The sequence below is a fragment of the Propithecus coquereli genome, unplaced genomic scaffold (genome assembly GCF_000956105.1).
Source record: "Propithecus coquereli isolate 6110/MARCELLA unplaced genomic scaffold, Pcoq_1.0 Scaffold217, whole genome shotgun sequence".
Lineage (NCBI taxonomy): Eukaryota > Metazoa > Chordata > Mammalia > Primates > Indriidae > Propithecus > Propithecus coquereli.
The window spans coordinates 3,718,417-3,734,493 of record NW_012146856.1 but is presented as its reverse complement, the minus strand read 5'-3'; the positions used below and the strand labels follow the sequence as shown (position 1 = coordinate 3,734,493).

Genomic DNA, 16,077 nt, shown 5'->3' with positions numbered 1-16,077 from the left:
TGTTACCGCCAGGTAGAGATAGAAGTCCGGGTTCCCCGCTTGGCTTTCAATGGCATCTAAATTGGGGGGCTCCTCATTGTTGCTGAGCAGGGTTGGGAGTTCTGGTTCCCATGTGGTCTGCAATGGTACTGGGGTGAAGGTGGCATCATTATCACTGGGCAGTGGTGAAAATCCTGATCTCCACCAGGTTTCCTCTGGCACCACCCTAGTGTAGGAGAGGAGAAAAGAGGAGGAACATCTCTTTGTGGCCGAGTGGGAATTAAAGTCCCAGCTCCCTTTTTGACCTTCTCTGATACCACTTCAGAGGGGGTATTGGGTCACCTTATTAAAGCTGTGTAAGAATGCTAGTTTAAAGACCACTTGACCTTTAGTAACGGAGATGACGATGAGACCACATTTTTCTTCTATAGTTTGGCTCGAGTAAGGTGGATACTGTTGAAAATTTTTCTGTCTTGTTAAGCTATCCCTTTCCTAGTCCTTTGTCTAGAGAGAGCAGACTTTTGTCGGGGCCTTTGTTTGTTTGTCCTTGTTAGTGTTTCTTAATTGGAAGCTTCTTTGTCTCCAAGTCTGAGATATATGAGGCAAAAAGAAAACCCAGTGACTTACTACCATGTTGTCCTGAGGTCCCTAGCCAATCTGCCTTCTTCTCTCCACATTTCAGAGTCTTCTTATGTTTATTTTATATATTAAATACAACAGCCAGGTTCCTTAGCTGTACTTAGCAGAAGGAATTGGGAAAGTACACCAACTCCATCTTCCTGGAACTGGAAGTCCCCTCCTATCTCTTATGTTCTTTTGATATGTACCTCTTTTTTTCAGCATTACATCTTCCCTGCCCCAACACTGAAATCAACCACTTCTCCAAGGAGCCCTGGTTTCTTTCATTGGAGAATGAAATTTAGAAATCAAGAGTCTGTGTGTGTGTGTACACGTGAGTTCATACTCCAATCCGACATCACAGGGTTCATTCTAGGGTGTTGCCTTTGATTATTTGTAGGTTCTTTCTCTGAAGTGAAAAACCTGGCTGTCATTACAGTAAATTGACAAGAGATTGACTTTTCAACCCTAGCATACATGTACATTAGTTTGAGAATGCTAGCCTGTACCCCTGTGGGAAATAAATTTACCAACCAGAAGACAATATTTGTGAACAATCCTTTTTTACTTGGCCTATCAGTAGCCAAACAAAACATCATTTTCCGAAGTTACTTAGATCAGCTCCTTTTCCCCAACTTCAGTGTGATTATGTCACTCATCTGTAGTAAAGTTTGATTCATTGGTCACAGTCTGCATTTCATTTTGGGTTCCCCCACGCCTGGGTTGATTTTTTAAAATTCGCATAGAGCAAAATTCACTCTTTGTGATGCATAGTCCTATGAGTTTGACGAATGCATAGTTACAGATTTAACCCCACAGTTTCACCCCCAAACTTCCCTCTTGCTGCTCCTTTGTACTCAACCCCTTCTCCCCACCCCGGCAACCACCGATTGGCTTTTTGTCCCAATAGTTTGATCTTCTGCAGAAAGTCATATAAATGGAGCCATGCAATATGTTTTCTGTTGTTTCGGGCCTCATTCGTTTAGCGAAGCGCGTTTAAGATTCATCCTGTTATTTTGTGAATCCGCAGTTCCTCCTTTTTCACTGCTGAGTAGTGTGCTGCTGTGTGATGCGCCACAGCTTGCTCATCCATTCCCTTTTTGAAGGACCTCTGGCTCATTTCCAGTGTTTGGTGATTATGAATACAGCTGCTGTAAACATTCACGTAAAGGTTTTATTGTGTGTATAAAAGTTTTCATTTCACTTGGGTAAATATCCAGAAGAGAAATATCTGGATCACCGAGTGTGTTTAACTTTTTAAAAAACTTCCTATCTGTTTCCCAATGTGGCTGTACCTTTCTGCATTCCAACCAGCAGTGTATGAGAGATCAAATTGTTCCACATTCTCGTCAGCCTTCGATATGGTCAGGTTTGCTTTTTGGTTTGCTTGCTTTAGGTGTCATAATAGGTGAGTAGGACACCTGAAGGGCTGTTTGTTTTCTTATCATTGACTTTTGAGAGTTCTTTACATATTCTGAACACAAATCTCTTTTCATTTACTTAACAGTGCCTTTGGAAGAAGTTCTAAATTTTGACATACTCCAATATGTTGATTTTCCCTATTATGAATTGCGCCTTTACCTAACCCAGGTCACAAAGATTTTTATCCTAGAACTTTTATAGTTTTTATATTTTACATCTAGCTCTATAATCCATTCTGAAGCCATTTTTTATATGGTGTGAGGTACGGATCGAAGTTCTCTCTCTCTCTCTCTCTCTCAGTTCCCTCACACTAAGACCCTCAGACCCCGTCAAAGTCAGAGGAACTAGATTTGGCCCTGGCTGTGCTTCCTCTGACAACCAAACCCAGTGTCCTTGTGGCCAAAGTGGAGCAGTGGAGCTGACCTGAAGGGATGAGGTTCAGCAAGGTTAGGAGCGTCTCTGCACAAAGCCCGCTTTGCCCACTGTCTCCTCCACGCTGGACAAGTGCAAGCCCTTGCAGCAGACCCTTAGACCCTGTGGGCTATTTACAGGTCTCCTGTTATGGCTTGGTGGGGTTGAAAAATTTCTTCTTGAGCAGAGCCCCAGAGTGACTTGTCATTGGCTGTTAGGCTTGGGCTTTGACGACATCATGCCTTATCAGAGCCACATCCAGGGCACCCTTCTTGGACTGTGGGTTCAGACAGGCTCTAACCTTGACAGCCTCTGGTGCAGTCGCCATGACCTCATGGCCTGGCTCACATAGTTATGAACAAGCTGTGTCTGAAATCTTCCCAGTAAGCAGTGTGGCAGGCCCTGTGTTGAAGGAACGTTGCTACCACATGATCTTCTCAATTGCTGCCCATGTTGTGACGTGAAATGGAAGCTTTGTCATTAACAGGACATGGTCCTGTGCATAGGGACACAGTGACCACCTGCTCGGTCATCTGTAAATGCCAGATGACTCCCCACCCAGAGTCTCATTTCTGACCCACACTGAGGTCCACAGCCCTCCCATGCTGCCCTGTCAGGAGGTCACCGCAGACAGAAGACAATTCCCTGCTGGGATTCGGGCCACCATGCCCCAGGTCCTGTTACCCCCATCTCCCTCTCTGGCCTTGGGCCAGCCACCTGCCCTCTCTGGGCATTGGATTCCTGTAGGGTTGGACTAATGATCCCAAGCTTCCCATCAGCTCTAAAATCTCATAGCTGAATAGAACCTTCCCTCTTTCCCCCTCCTCCTGCTACCCTGCCAAGCAGGCCCTGAACTCCATGTCCCTCCACATCCATTCTTCACCTCTTTCCCCGTTTTCTTCTAGGCCCCTGCTCTGGAGGCCAAAGATCCCCGTGCCCTACCCCTCACACCGACCCCCATGGGTTTGCCAGTGTCCACACCGGGTGCCATCTCCACATGCTCCCACAGTAGCCCAGAGTCCTACCAAGACCGCCAGACTCTGGCTCCACCTCTGTCTCGACCTGGCCTCAAAACCAGAGTCCTCCTCCTGTCCACTTAGGCATAAAGTATCCCCAGGGCACCCACCAGGAGGCAAATTTCTGTAAATCCTTGTTTGGACCCCTGACAACTGAGTTAGGTGCTATTATTCTCACTTTACAGATAAGGAAACTGAGACAATATTTCAAAAGCTGGAAATCAAATAACAAGGTGCCGACTGTGGCACATACACCTACACAAGAGGAATGGCAAGAGAGGAGACTACCCTGACCCACTGGGGGGCTGGATGGAGTAACTTCCGCAGGTTTCAGACACCTCGGAGACCTCTTCTGGTGGAGAGCAGCTTCCTGGTGGGACAGCATGCCTGGAGAGGGGGCGGGGCCTAAACCTGCCCCATGTGCACGTTCCCTTTGAACCAGGTGGGAGGGAAGGTGAAAAGGAAGGCGAGGAAGACCTCAGGACCAGTGCACATGAACTTGGAGTGCTGAGCACTTGCCTAGAAGACAGCATCAGTGGTATAGGGTGATCCTGCCGTCTCCTCTCTGAACCTACATCTGGGAGGTGATAACTGATCCCAGATCACAGGAACTCATCACTCTCCCTCCAAGCACTGGTTTCAGGGCCCCACTCACTGTTTCCTTGCAGGTCTCAGGCACCAATTCCAGACTTTTGGACCCTAAATTCTCGGGGAGAAAGGTCCCACTATTGGCCACGCACATGCCAGGGGCTTTCTCCAGATCGCCGTCTTCATTTGACAGCTGAGTGAAATGTGGCTCAGAGATGGTAAGAAACCTGGCCAAGGTCACAGAGCTGACAATGGGCAGAGCAGGGACGGGAATGGGATCTGCCTGACTCTGAAGCCCGCACCCAGCCCAGAGCACGCGGGCCCTGCCCTTTCCTGCTGCCTCCAGCCTCCCCGGCCTCACACAGGGCGTCACCAGCCCGCCTGCCCGGCCAGCTCTCCACCTTCCCCAAGCTTCTTGTCACCAAAACCGCAAGACAGTTCCAGTCTAGGTCTGGTTCCTTGCCACACAGGAAGCCAATTACTGAGATGAGGAGGATTGGGATTGCCAAAGAAGAAAGGAACTTTTAGTAAAGTTAAAGACACTTTTAAATTTAAACGGTAAGAAGCAGCCGCTGCACTTGGATAACAAGTAATTAATACACACATTTAAGGAAATGTCAACTATAACAATCACAATTTGAGTTTATTGTTGGGGCCACATAATAGGACAATTTTTTGTCTTTGAAATTGTCATAAATCTCTGTATGCACTTTGCTTTTTTGTTAAATGTGCTGTAGGAGAGCCTTGACTCCTCAGTAGTGGTAGGACAAGAGGGTACACTGACACCAGCATGGACCTGCTTTTCCATTGGGTCTGAAATGCGAGCCAGTAGCGTCAGCCTGCTGGGACGTTAACCCCGCAGGAGTGTTAACAGGAAAGATGTCAGCTGGGAAACAGGGTGGGGGGAGCAGCCTCAAATCCGTCTCCCCAACTGAAGGAGAGTAGGGGCTTTATAAGGGGTTGAGGAACGTGTGCAAGTTAGTGAGGGATGGCAAGTCTCGGTGGAACTCCTTCCAGCATCAACTCAAAAGTCCAAAGTCTCACCTGAGACTCAAGCTAAGTTCCTGCCACCTGTGAGCCTGTAAGATCAAAAACGAGTTATTCACTTGGGGATATGATGGTGGTGCAGGCCCCGGGTAAACATTCCCATTCCAACAGGGAGCAACTGGCCACAAGAAAGGGACTCCACATCCCGCATCCTGGGCCCACTGGTGCGAAGGGTGGGCCCCAAAGCCCTGGGCAGCCCTGTCCTCATGGCTCTGCTGGGCGCAGCCCACATGGCTGCTCTCACGGATGGGAGTCTGGTGCCCACGGCTTTTCTGGGCTGGGGGTGCATGCTGCCAGTGGCTCCACCATTCTGGGTCTGGAGGGTGGCAGCCCCCTTCCCACAGCTCAATCAGGCAGTGCCCCCATGGGGGACACCATTTGGGGGCTCCACCAACCCCACATTTCCCCTTGGCACTGCTCTAGTAAAGTCTATCTGCAGGGCTTCTGCCAGGGCAGCCAGGGTTCTGCGCATGCAGACTTAGCACCATGTGGACACCACCAAGGCTTAGGGTTTGTGTCCCCCAGAGCGGCAGCCTGAGCTATGCCTGGAGCCCTTTGAGCCATGGCTGGAGCAGAGGGGATGTGGGGAGCAGCCTCCCGTGGTGGCACGAGGCCTGGCCTCCAAAACCATTCAGTCCTACTAGGCCTCTAGGCCCGCGATGCGAGGGTGAGAGTCACACTAATTTCTTTAGCAATTGGTTGCTCATAGCCTACTTGGATTCCTCCCCTGAAAATGCTCTTTCCCTCTCTATCACATGGCCAGGCTGTGAATCTGCCAAATTTTTATGCTCTGCCTTTTTATTATAAGTTCCAACTTTAAGCCATTCCTTAGCTCCCGTATCTGATCGAAGGCTATTAGGAGCAGCCACGCCACTACTCAAATACTTTGCTGCTTAGAAACTTCTTCCGCCAGATAGCCTTGGCCATCCATCACTCTTAAGTTCAGCCTTCCACAGGGCCCTGGGGCATGGGCACAGTGCGGCCAAGTTCTTCGCTAAGGCGGAACAGGAGTGACCTTTGCTCCAGTTCCCAATAAATTCCTCATCTCCATCTGAGACTTCATCGGCCTGGCCGTCCCCGTCCATATTTCTATCAGTATTTTGGTCACAGCTATTTAACAGGTCTGTAAGGAGTTCCAAACTCTCCCCGTCTTCCTGTCTCTTCTGAGCCCTCCAAACTCTTCCAACCTCTGCCAGTTACCGGTTCCCAAGCCGCTGCCATGCAGGTGTCTTCTCAGCCACGCCCCCCTATCCCGTACCAGTTTCCTGTGTTAGTCCGTTTTGCGTGGCTATAAAGGAATACCTGGGGCTGGGTAATTTATAAAGAAAAGAGGTTTATTGGGCTCATGGTTCTGCAGGCTGTACAAGAAGCCTGGTGCCAGCACCTGCTTCTGGTGGGGGCTTCGGGGGCTTCCGATCCAGGCAGAAGGCGAAGGGGGAGCAGGCAGGTCACACAGCCAGAGAGGGAGCAAGTACAAGGGGGAGGCGCCAGGCTCCGGAGTGAAAACTCACTCGTCCCTGCGAGAGGCACCCAGCCATTCACGACCCACACACCTCCCACCAGGCCCCACCCCAACACTGGGGCCCCGATCTCATGTCCTTATCCCATCGCTTCCCCAGAGTCCCCAAAAGTCCTAACTCCTTTATCTTGCAGAAATTCTGCCTTTTCTGGGAAACAACTCGAAAGGTCAAGTAGTTAGTTCATGGGGCTGGTTACAATCTCACTCCGCCAGCCCACCTCCTTCAGGAAGCCCTCCCTGCTTATGGTAACAGGTATCAGATACTGACACCCCAACACCCCCACACCCCATCTACCCTCAGATTATACACAATCTTACATTATTTTCCAAGAGTTTCTCTGATCAAATTATTCCCCTGGACTCTAACCCAGTGCCTGAAACGATAGTGGGCACAGGGCAGATAGTCAATAATTATTCTTGACTTGAATAATTCAGCCCCTTTCTTCTGCTATCTTCTTGCACCAGGGACTTCAGTCTGAAGCCAGGCAGACATGAAGGGTGTCAGTTTGTGGCTGCAGCATGAGCTCCTTTACCTGAAAGATACACGTGAGCAGGCCAGCTAGGGTCCTGTTCCAGGCCAGGAGACCCCAGGAGCGAGGGCTGGTCCCAGGGGGCCGAGGCCAGGGGAGCCCTCAGTACTGACTATGGTGATAAGCACATCACCTCTCAAGGGCACTGTCTGAGGCTCCGAGGACAAATGAAGGTTGGTGAACAGAAAGAATAGGCAGCAGGTGGTCTCAGCTCTGCTAGCCCAGCCCTGAGGCCTGGGGCCGGCCACTTGTCTCCCTGCCTTCATTCCTGGCTCTTCTAGAAGCCTCCATCGGGCTGTTCCATTGAGGATGCATGTGGGTGGACCCCCCAACCATAGCCACAGTCGGCTGCAGGGGGGCCTGGCAGGGCACCCAGAGCTCCACTGGGCAGGGGAACAGGCAGGAAGCAGGTGTGGAAATCTGCCAGCTGGGGCTGCAGCCCCTGTGTTTGTCTTCACACCCAGTGCGGGCAGTTTCTGGTTTTGTGTTTTTCCTTCATTTTCCCTGAGAGGGGCACCTCATACTGGGAATCCCACCTGCTTCCCTCAGGTGCTCTCATGCCCAGGGGCTGCTCTGGGCGGTTGTGCTTCCAGGCCTGGAGCCTGGCCTGGCCCCATGCCACCAGCCTGGGACTTCCTGGAGATCAGGGCCACCAAGCCACTCCAGAGAGCTCAGCAAACACTGGACTGGTGCTTTACATGATGAATTCAAGGTTTTTAATTAATTACCAAAGTAACATACGCTCACAGAAAATTTGGAAAACACATGAAAGCAAACATAAAATAAAATATAATAAACATCACCTGCAATTCCATCAGCTATAGATGTCCACTTCTTACATTCTGTAATATTTTCTTTCAAGCTCTTCTATGTCTCTATACTTTAAAAACAAATGTGTTTACTGGGGTCGTTTCTGATTCCTCATTATTTCACACAGTACTCCCAGCCCCTCTTGTAGCTGCATCTTTGTGATCCTCCTAAGAGCCAGATTAAGACCTTAGCGGCCTCCGAGCACTGGGGATATTGGCGCACTCCCCCAGCTAGGTGCAGCAGTAAATACAAGTAGTAAAGTGAGTACAAGAACATCTGGCAAAGTTTCAGTTTCCTCCTGACGCACTAATGCTTTGTTTGAAGTATTACAGTAATTTTTAAATTTACTTTTCGCTCACTGCTGCTCTCCCCCTGCCCCCAGCACCAGCCAGGTCTTCCTGACGTCACTGCACAGCTATGACGGTCACCTTCGGGCTATTTCGGGAGGAACATCAGAGTCAAGGGTTCTGCAAGTGCAGGGCTCTGTGGTCCACTGAGTGTCCTGCTCACCGCCAAATCCATCACCGTCACACACCTGCCCTTGGCAGCCCTCTGCTGAATAATGGGTTGTTGCCAAGCGCCCCTCACCCTGCCCCCATCTGGCTGTACAGCTGTAGCCGTGCGTGCCTGGACAATAGGTGAATAAGGGTGTGATGATCTTGGGAGCAGATGTCGCGGGCCCTCAGGTGTGCCTGAGGGCAGAGGACTTGGGACAAGGGCAGACTGTGCCTGTTCCCGTGTGATTGGAAGGCACTGCTCAGAAAGTCCCAAGCTGCAGAGCTGCGAGCACCAATACCGCAGAGCCGAGGGAGTGGGGTTTACACAGACTGGGGCAGAGCTGGTCTGGCCACTGACTGGCTGTGTGGCCTGAAGTAACTTCCTGTCCCCTCTGGACTCCTCTTTCCTCATTCATAAAATGGGCACAACAAAATATGCAACACCTCCTTTTGCGGCTCCCACTGTCCCTGGGTGTGACCCCAACTGCCCCTGCGACAGCTCAGGGGGCTCCAGGCTCCATCAGGAAACTCATCAGAGGCCTTTGCATGGCAGCCAGGCACGCATGACCTGGCACTAATCTACTCTTCCGGCCTCATCTTCTGCCATGCCCTTCCCAGAGCCAGAAGCCAGGACCCAGGCTGCCCGCGCGGCTGCTCTCCACTCCCTGATGGCCTCGTCTGGCCGCTCGTCTCTCCGAGGTACCCCCACGGCCCGCTGTCGAATCCCGCTCACCCATCCTCATCGTCCCTGCTCTGCACAGCTTTTCTGAAGGCTCTCCTTTCCAGACAGCGGCTTTGTGCTTTTGCCATGGCTGCTGTGACTTCGCCCCTGGGGAGTATGCAGGTGTGCTGTCCCTCTTTGAGAGCAACAGCCATGGCTGGGTCCCCTAGCAGGGACTGAATGGCCGAGAACGATGGGGGAGGGGTGTGTTGGGCTTGTTTTTCTGTGTTGTTTTCCCAGACCAGTCCCAGTGACGCTACAAAACCAGAAGCACAGAACGGCACACAGAACTGGAGACTCAAGGGTAGAAGGATTCCCATGCATGAAGACCTTACCCACGGTGGAAGTGCGCAGAATTCCCAGAGGCGTGAGTGAAGCCGCGGCCAGGCCCCTCCCAACACCGAGTCCTGCACTGGGACGAGGACAGCTCCTCGCCTTCCTCTGTGCACTTTGCCTGTTTCCCTCCCGAAACACACCCTTCCCTCATGTGCACTTGGCCTTCTCATCCCTGCAGCAGTGTCTCTGCCCATGTGGCCGCCCCGCTTGAGACTGACTGCCCCTGCCACACTGTCCACCCAGTGCTGGGCATGGCAGACTAACTCCAGAAGGAATCCTTTAAGGGCAGCTCCCATGGCCCTATTCGAGGAAGCCGTCCCTAACTTCTTCAGCCTTCAGAGAACTCTTCCTCCTCCAGCCCCTCAGAGCAGCTATGCTTTGTATCACGCTTCTGGGATATTTATCAATTAATTCATCATATTACAAGTTGGAGGGTTTTTTCAATTTTCTCCAAGGCACTCATGCTTGATGGTAGAAGTAAGATTGGACAGAGATGAACATTGTACCATCGGACCGTGATGCAGGCCCAGCAATGCCTTGGAGAACCAGTGAGGACCCTGGACCAAAAGGCTGACCCTCCAAACACAGTATGACACCCTGTTGCTGGTGTCCTGGCAAGGGCGTGGCCTCAGGTGAGGTGCCTGTCTGCAGCTGAGGCTGTTCTGAGGGAGCTGACAGCTGGAGCTGTCTGCTGGCCACACTCCCTGCAGCTGGGCAGCAAGGCCTCGCTCGGAGCGGGACGGGGGGCACATGTACTTGCCTACCACAACAGGAGAGGAAAATTCCTAAATAACCATGAACAATTGTAGCACTCAGCTCAGGGGTTGACAAACTATGGCTCCCAAGCCAAATGTGGCCCACCGTCTGTTTTTGTAAATAAAGTTTTATTGGAATATAGTCATACTCATTTTTTCTGGTGTATGTCTGCGGCCTTTGGCTGCTTTGGTGCTACAAAGGCAGAAGTGAATGGTTTTGACAGACTGTATGGCCCACAAAGACTAAGTGGTCACACGCTGGCCCTTTACAGATAAAGCGTGCTGACCTCTGCTCTAGCTGACCCTTTTCGGGACGGAAGCCCAGCCCACAGTGACTTCTTTGGGAGTGCACATGCGCACAGCAGCGCCCCAGTATTCGGGCCATTATTGATGGGTCTTGGTAAATGCATTTGACTCAGGCCAGACCAATCAGATTCTTTGTCACAGAAATTTGAAACTAAGATCTGGTACATTGTGGCCTTGCTTGACGAGAAAGACTACGACTCCCCCTGCCCAGGTCTCCAGGGCTGTCCTATTCCAGTTCTTCCTGATGTTCTAAGCCCAGCTCTGCCCTTCTTGCTCTATGCACTTGAGCCACGGGGGAGAGTAAGGCTCAGTTTCCTTATCTAGCAAGTAAAGGTACTAAACTGACCTCACAGACTCGCTGTGAGGATGAAATGGGAGGGGTCATGCAAAGCACCCAGCATGGCCCAGGCACATGTTAGGTGCTAAAAAGGGAGGTAGCGTTCGAAGTAACAGCAGCAGCAGTAATAGTAGTAGTAACAGTAGTAATGATATTGTTACTTTCAGGCATTGCCAATGGCCCGCTGACTTTCCCTATCTGAGTCACTCACCAACACCTCAAAGTCTGTATGTCCAAAACTGACCCCATTACGTCACTGTTGTGGTTACCAGCCTCCAAGCTGGCCCCAAGCCCCTGGCCTCCTGCTGTTCTTTCTCCGTGAGGTCTCCTCTCATGCTGAATCAGAGCTGGTCTACGTGACCACTTGTGTATGGGGGAGGTCTCCTTGATCTCGTGAGGGAAGTCAACCTCCACGTCATGAGGACACCCACACATCCCACGGAGAGGCCCAGGTGGGAGAACCGGAGGCCTCCCACCAACACCCAGCCCTGCCTTGTCAGGGTGTGAGGGAGCCACCTTGGAAACATCTTCCAGCCTCGGCCAGGCTTTCAGGCGACCACTGCCTCAGACGACATCCTGACTTAACCTCATGAGAGACCCTGAGCCAGGTCCACACAGCTAAGCTGCTTCCCCATGTCTAACCCACAGAAACTGGGAGCAATATACATTGTTGATTGTTGCTTTAAGCCACTACACTGTGAAGTAATTCATCACAGCAAACTAACATCCGATACAAACCTGTTTGTCCTAGCGTGTCCTTGTTCCTGGGAAAGCCGTTCCTTCCTTCTCATCCCGAGATCCCAGTCATCTCAGAGTCTATTCTTTTTCTTTGCTGCACCCAGTCTGCAACTGGGTCCCAAGGGGTCCCCCGCTTTCATCCTCTGTTCTCTGGTCCCGGTTTCCACCAGCCTGGGAGCAATCGCAGCCCCTTACTGAGTACTCACCATGCGACAAAGTACCTATTTCATGCCTGCTCTCGGTGCAGGGTTTGACACCTCACAGAATAGTCGCAACTGGATGAAATAGGTTTGTTGTCCCCATTTTATAGCTGAGGCATCTGAGACACCGTGAAGCTCAGAAACTTGTCTGAGTCTCTCGGGCAGGTTAATTAGCGAATCAAGTTAGAAGACAAGTTTGCCCCGAAGCCCATGCTCTTTCCCCAGCCGGCACTGCTGCAGCTTAGCTCTGCCTAAAACGCAGATCCGACCCTCTGAACTGCCCTGCTCAAAAGCTGCCAAGTGCCCTCCCCTTGGAGGGGGGCCCCGACCTGTCCATCCTTCAAAGCTCAGTTAGCTACCCCTCCTCGTGCGGCCACCTGACCTCTCTCTGGACACCCAGAACATCTCTCTTGGCAGTTACCTACTTGCTCTTGATTTAGAGATGGTGGTGTACACACTTCATCCCTAAAAGGAGTCAGTGGGATCCTCAGAGACCACCCAAGGCCCACCTGGTGCACCTGAACCCATGAGAAGGGATTTGTGTATGTGAGTGGAGTGACTGTCACATAAATAATGACTGAGCCTATGAGTGAATATGCACAGAAATCAATGCTTCAGTAAATCAATAGTGAAAAGCTCCCTATGAGTGTGACTTAAGTCATGAATGAATGGTTGATTGAATAGGACATTGCCTAGATTCAGTGTCCTCACACTGTATTCATCTCTTTGCCAACAGCAAAATGTTTTATTACAAATATAATCAGGAGTAATATTCAAAATATTTCATAAACTGAACAGCATGGCCACCAACCAATCAGGATGGGTACCCCATAGGGTGGGGATCAGGTCCGATGCCCTGTTGAGCCCTTTCAGTGCTGGATCCTGGGGAGGTTGGGGGCCTGTCCAGGGGAAGACCCAAATGCTCAGGGAAGGGGGCACTTGAGAAGCTTTGGCACCGCTCTTTCCCAACTTGGCAGAAGCATCTCAGTGTGGCCGCACCAGGGCCTGCACAGGAGTTTTCTGAGCACGCACACAGCCAGCCCTGGACGAGGGCGGACTTGGGGGAGGAGCTCATTCCTTCCTCAAAGCGCACCATGAGGCAGGGACCATCGTTGTCCCCTGTTACAGTGAGGCCACTGAGGCACAGGAAGACGCACGGTAGTGGCGGAACCAGGACCTGGCCCAGGCCAGCCGTGCTGGCCAATAGCTGCTTAGGCTCTGGTCGCAGCGTTGGGCCAGGCGAATGGAAGCCCGGGACCTGCGCTTGCCCCACGCGCAGTACCTGGGCGGGGCCAGCAGCAGGCGTAGCCTTTCCGGGCCCGGGATTGGTCGAGGCTCTGGCGCTAACGAGGCGGGGCCTGAGACCTGGCCCTCCCCAGTTCCCTCCTCCCTGCAGCCCGGATGCCCGAGCCGGTCACGGGGCACAGGGTGGCTGTCAGGCATCCCATTGGCACCAGCGCTCCACGGACCGCATTTTCCGGGCGCAGGAGCCTTTGGAAGGACAGGCTTCATGTGACTTTCCACTCGCCACTGCCCAGCTGTGGGACTTCAGGCAAGATGTCACCTGTCTGAGCTAATTTTCCTCATCCTCAAAATGGGGTGATGATAATATGCATGGCCTTTCGGGCCTGGTGTGCGGGTTAACGAGACAGCTATATGCAGGGACCTGGACACTTACTGTCACTCTTCTAAATTGTTGAAAGTCCTGGGCAGTGAGGAAAGGCTGCGAGTGACAGGAGCCGGTGGCCAATTGCGCCTCTCTGGCCCAGTGGGGGCGGGGAGCTTGGCCGGGTCCAGCCGCCCTGGGCTCACCCCCTGCCCCACAGCCTCCCGCCTCCCCCCACCCCTCCAAGCGCCTCAGAAGGCCGAATCATTTCTCCTTCCTTTTCGCTTTTAATCACAAAATAATTTTGGTGCCCAGAAGCTTTCCTCTCGGAGGAACATTTGTGCGGGGTGATATCAGCCTAATTAAGCGCTTCAGCTTTGGGGCTCGATTTTTTTCCCCCAGATCCTGGCTCTCCCTGCCAAGCCGGCCTGGCCGCCTGGCCGGCCGGCTACCTGCACATGCCGGGTTCTGGAGCCTTCGGCGCCCGTGCGCCCCCCTGCCCCCGCGCCGTGATTGATATCTTGATTAGGCGCCAGGAGCTGGCGGACCAGGTGTTACCTCGGCGCGGGCTGGAGGCTGCGCGCTCTGCGAACCCGGCCCTGAAAGGCGCAGGCATGTTCCGCGGCAGCAATGAGCCTTTGTTTGCCTTGGCAGCGCCGCGGCCTCCCTGGGGCCGGCCCCATAAAGGGTTTCTGTTCGGGCTGGAGGACTCATTGTCGAAAAATTGTCCCTCGAAAAATTAGCATGGTACAGTGGAGAAGGCGGAACGCCCGGCAAATGACAGCTGCTGGCCCCAGACAAGGGCAAGAAAGCGGAGTTTTGCGGGGTGCACGCTTCCAGAGGCACCCCTCCCTCCAGGCCTGGAGTGGGCCCTGGTGGCCGCAGGGGCCGGCAGGGCAAGGGCAGGCAGGGGCCAGATGGGGAGTGCAGTTGAGATTGGGGTTGGTGGCTTGCCTTCCCTAAAAGTTGGGGCATCTCCCAGGGGCCAGGAGGCCAGGTCTTTGGTGTGGGGGGTGTTCCAGGGCTTGTGGGCCAGGGTCAGGCTCAGAGGGGCAGCTGGCTTGAAGAAGGACGGTGAGGTGCGGCGAGAGGGGGTGGAGTTTGAGAAAGAGATTGACAGATAGAGAGCGCCTAAAGGTTATGTGGTTAATTGAACATCAACAGCCACAGATACGATTATGCCCCTTTGTGTCTTTCTCCCAGTGTGTTGATGGAAAAGTAACTAGATTAAAAGCGCCAGGAGCCTGGGTTGGAGGGGCCAGGCAGTGGGGGGAGATCCCTTCTGAATGCCGACCCAGGGCTCCCGCAGTCCCAGCAAGGAGGGAAAACAGTCAATTAGAGAGGAGAGAAAAGATAGAGTGAGCTGCGGTTTGGCATTTGCATAAAGGCTGGGGCCCAAGGCTGCCACCCTTCGTGAGGGGGGCAGGGGTTCCCAGGGGAGAGGCTGGGGGTGTCATGGGGGTGAGGCACATGGTAACTGTTGAAAGTCTCAGCCCGTGTGCACACATTGTAGGTGAGGCAGGGGTAAGGGTGACTGGGTCTGTGTATGGGGAGGCACAAGTGTGTGTGTGCACATCGATGTGTGTGTGTACTCTCGTCATTCTGTGAAGTCGTGGATATCTTCATACATCCATGTTTCGAGTGGTTTGCACCTGTGTGGTTTGAGTTGGCCTAACTCTCCCATGATGTGACCACATGTGCTGATGTATGTAGGTGTGCACCTGGGCTCTCTGATGGGCCCTGGGAGCATGGCTGGATCAAGGGGATGTGGACTGGCCGACTTCATCCCACCAGCAAGGGCAGGTCAGGGCCTCAAGGTTCCCTGTGGCTCTACGGAGCCGGGACCTGGAACTAGCCCCCAGGCTCGCTGGGCATCTGAGCAGCCTGGAAAATGTTCCTGCTTCTTCCAGCCCACTATTTCCATGAAGCCCAGCCCCTGCCAAGCAACCTCTTCTCCAAACAGGCAAGCTTTAGGCTGAGAAAAAGAGGATGAGCAAATCCAGAATCAGACTGATCCGAGGTCCAATGCCAGCTCTCGATTTGTGACCCTGGGCACATGACTACCCTCTTGGAGCAACTGTCCCGTCACAAGGAGACAATCAGATCCAATTATAGGTCTCCTTTAGGGATTCAGTAAGATCCGTATAGAAGGAGAAGGGAGTCCCCATACCCTAGCTTGCCTGGGATAGCCCAGGTTACACCTGTGGCCCCAGCATAATTAATCCATAGTGCCCCGCACTCTCAGAAGTGTCCTCGTTTGGATTACAAGGTATATGGCAACCCCAAATAAAAATGGGGCTGCAATAAATATTTTCCCTTCCCCTCCTTACTGTCCCTCCTCTGATTATTTACTGTATCTCTCCACTGCCCTGTTAGTCTGTGCACTCCCGAAGTGTAACTCGTGGAGCCAGTGGGAGCCAGCGAGGACATCTCTTCCCTGATCCTTGCCACACCGTGGGTGAGCAACAGACCCTCGGTGGCTTGACTGCTGCCCAGGAACAGAATTGCCTCGGGGACTCTGGGTGCAGCTGACTGCCCTTGGCCCACTGGGTCCAGGGCAGGGCAGGGCACAGAGACCTTGGACACTGCAATGAATGTGGGCTACTACCGAGAAACAGCAGGGTAGGGCCATGTTTATGCA

General features: G+C 52.6%; 1 pseudogene; it reads left to right on the top strand.

The window, feature by feature from the left end:
- The window catches only part of LOC105810630, a 105,926-nt pseudogene extending 91,747 nt beyond the window's left edge, over window positions 1-14,179 (top strand).
- Window positions 14,180-16,077: the final 1,898 nt, after the last annotated feature.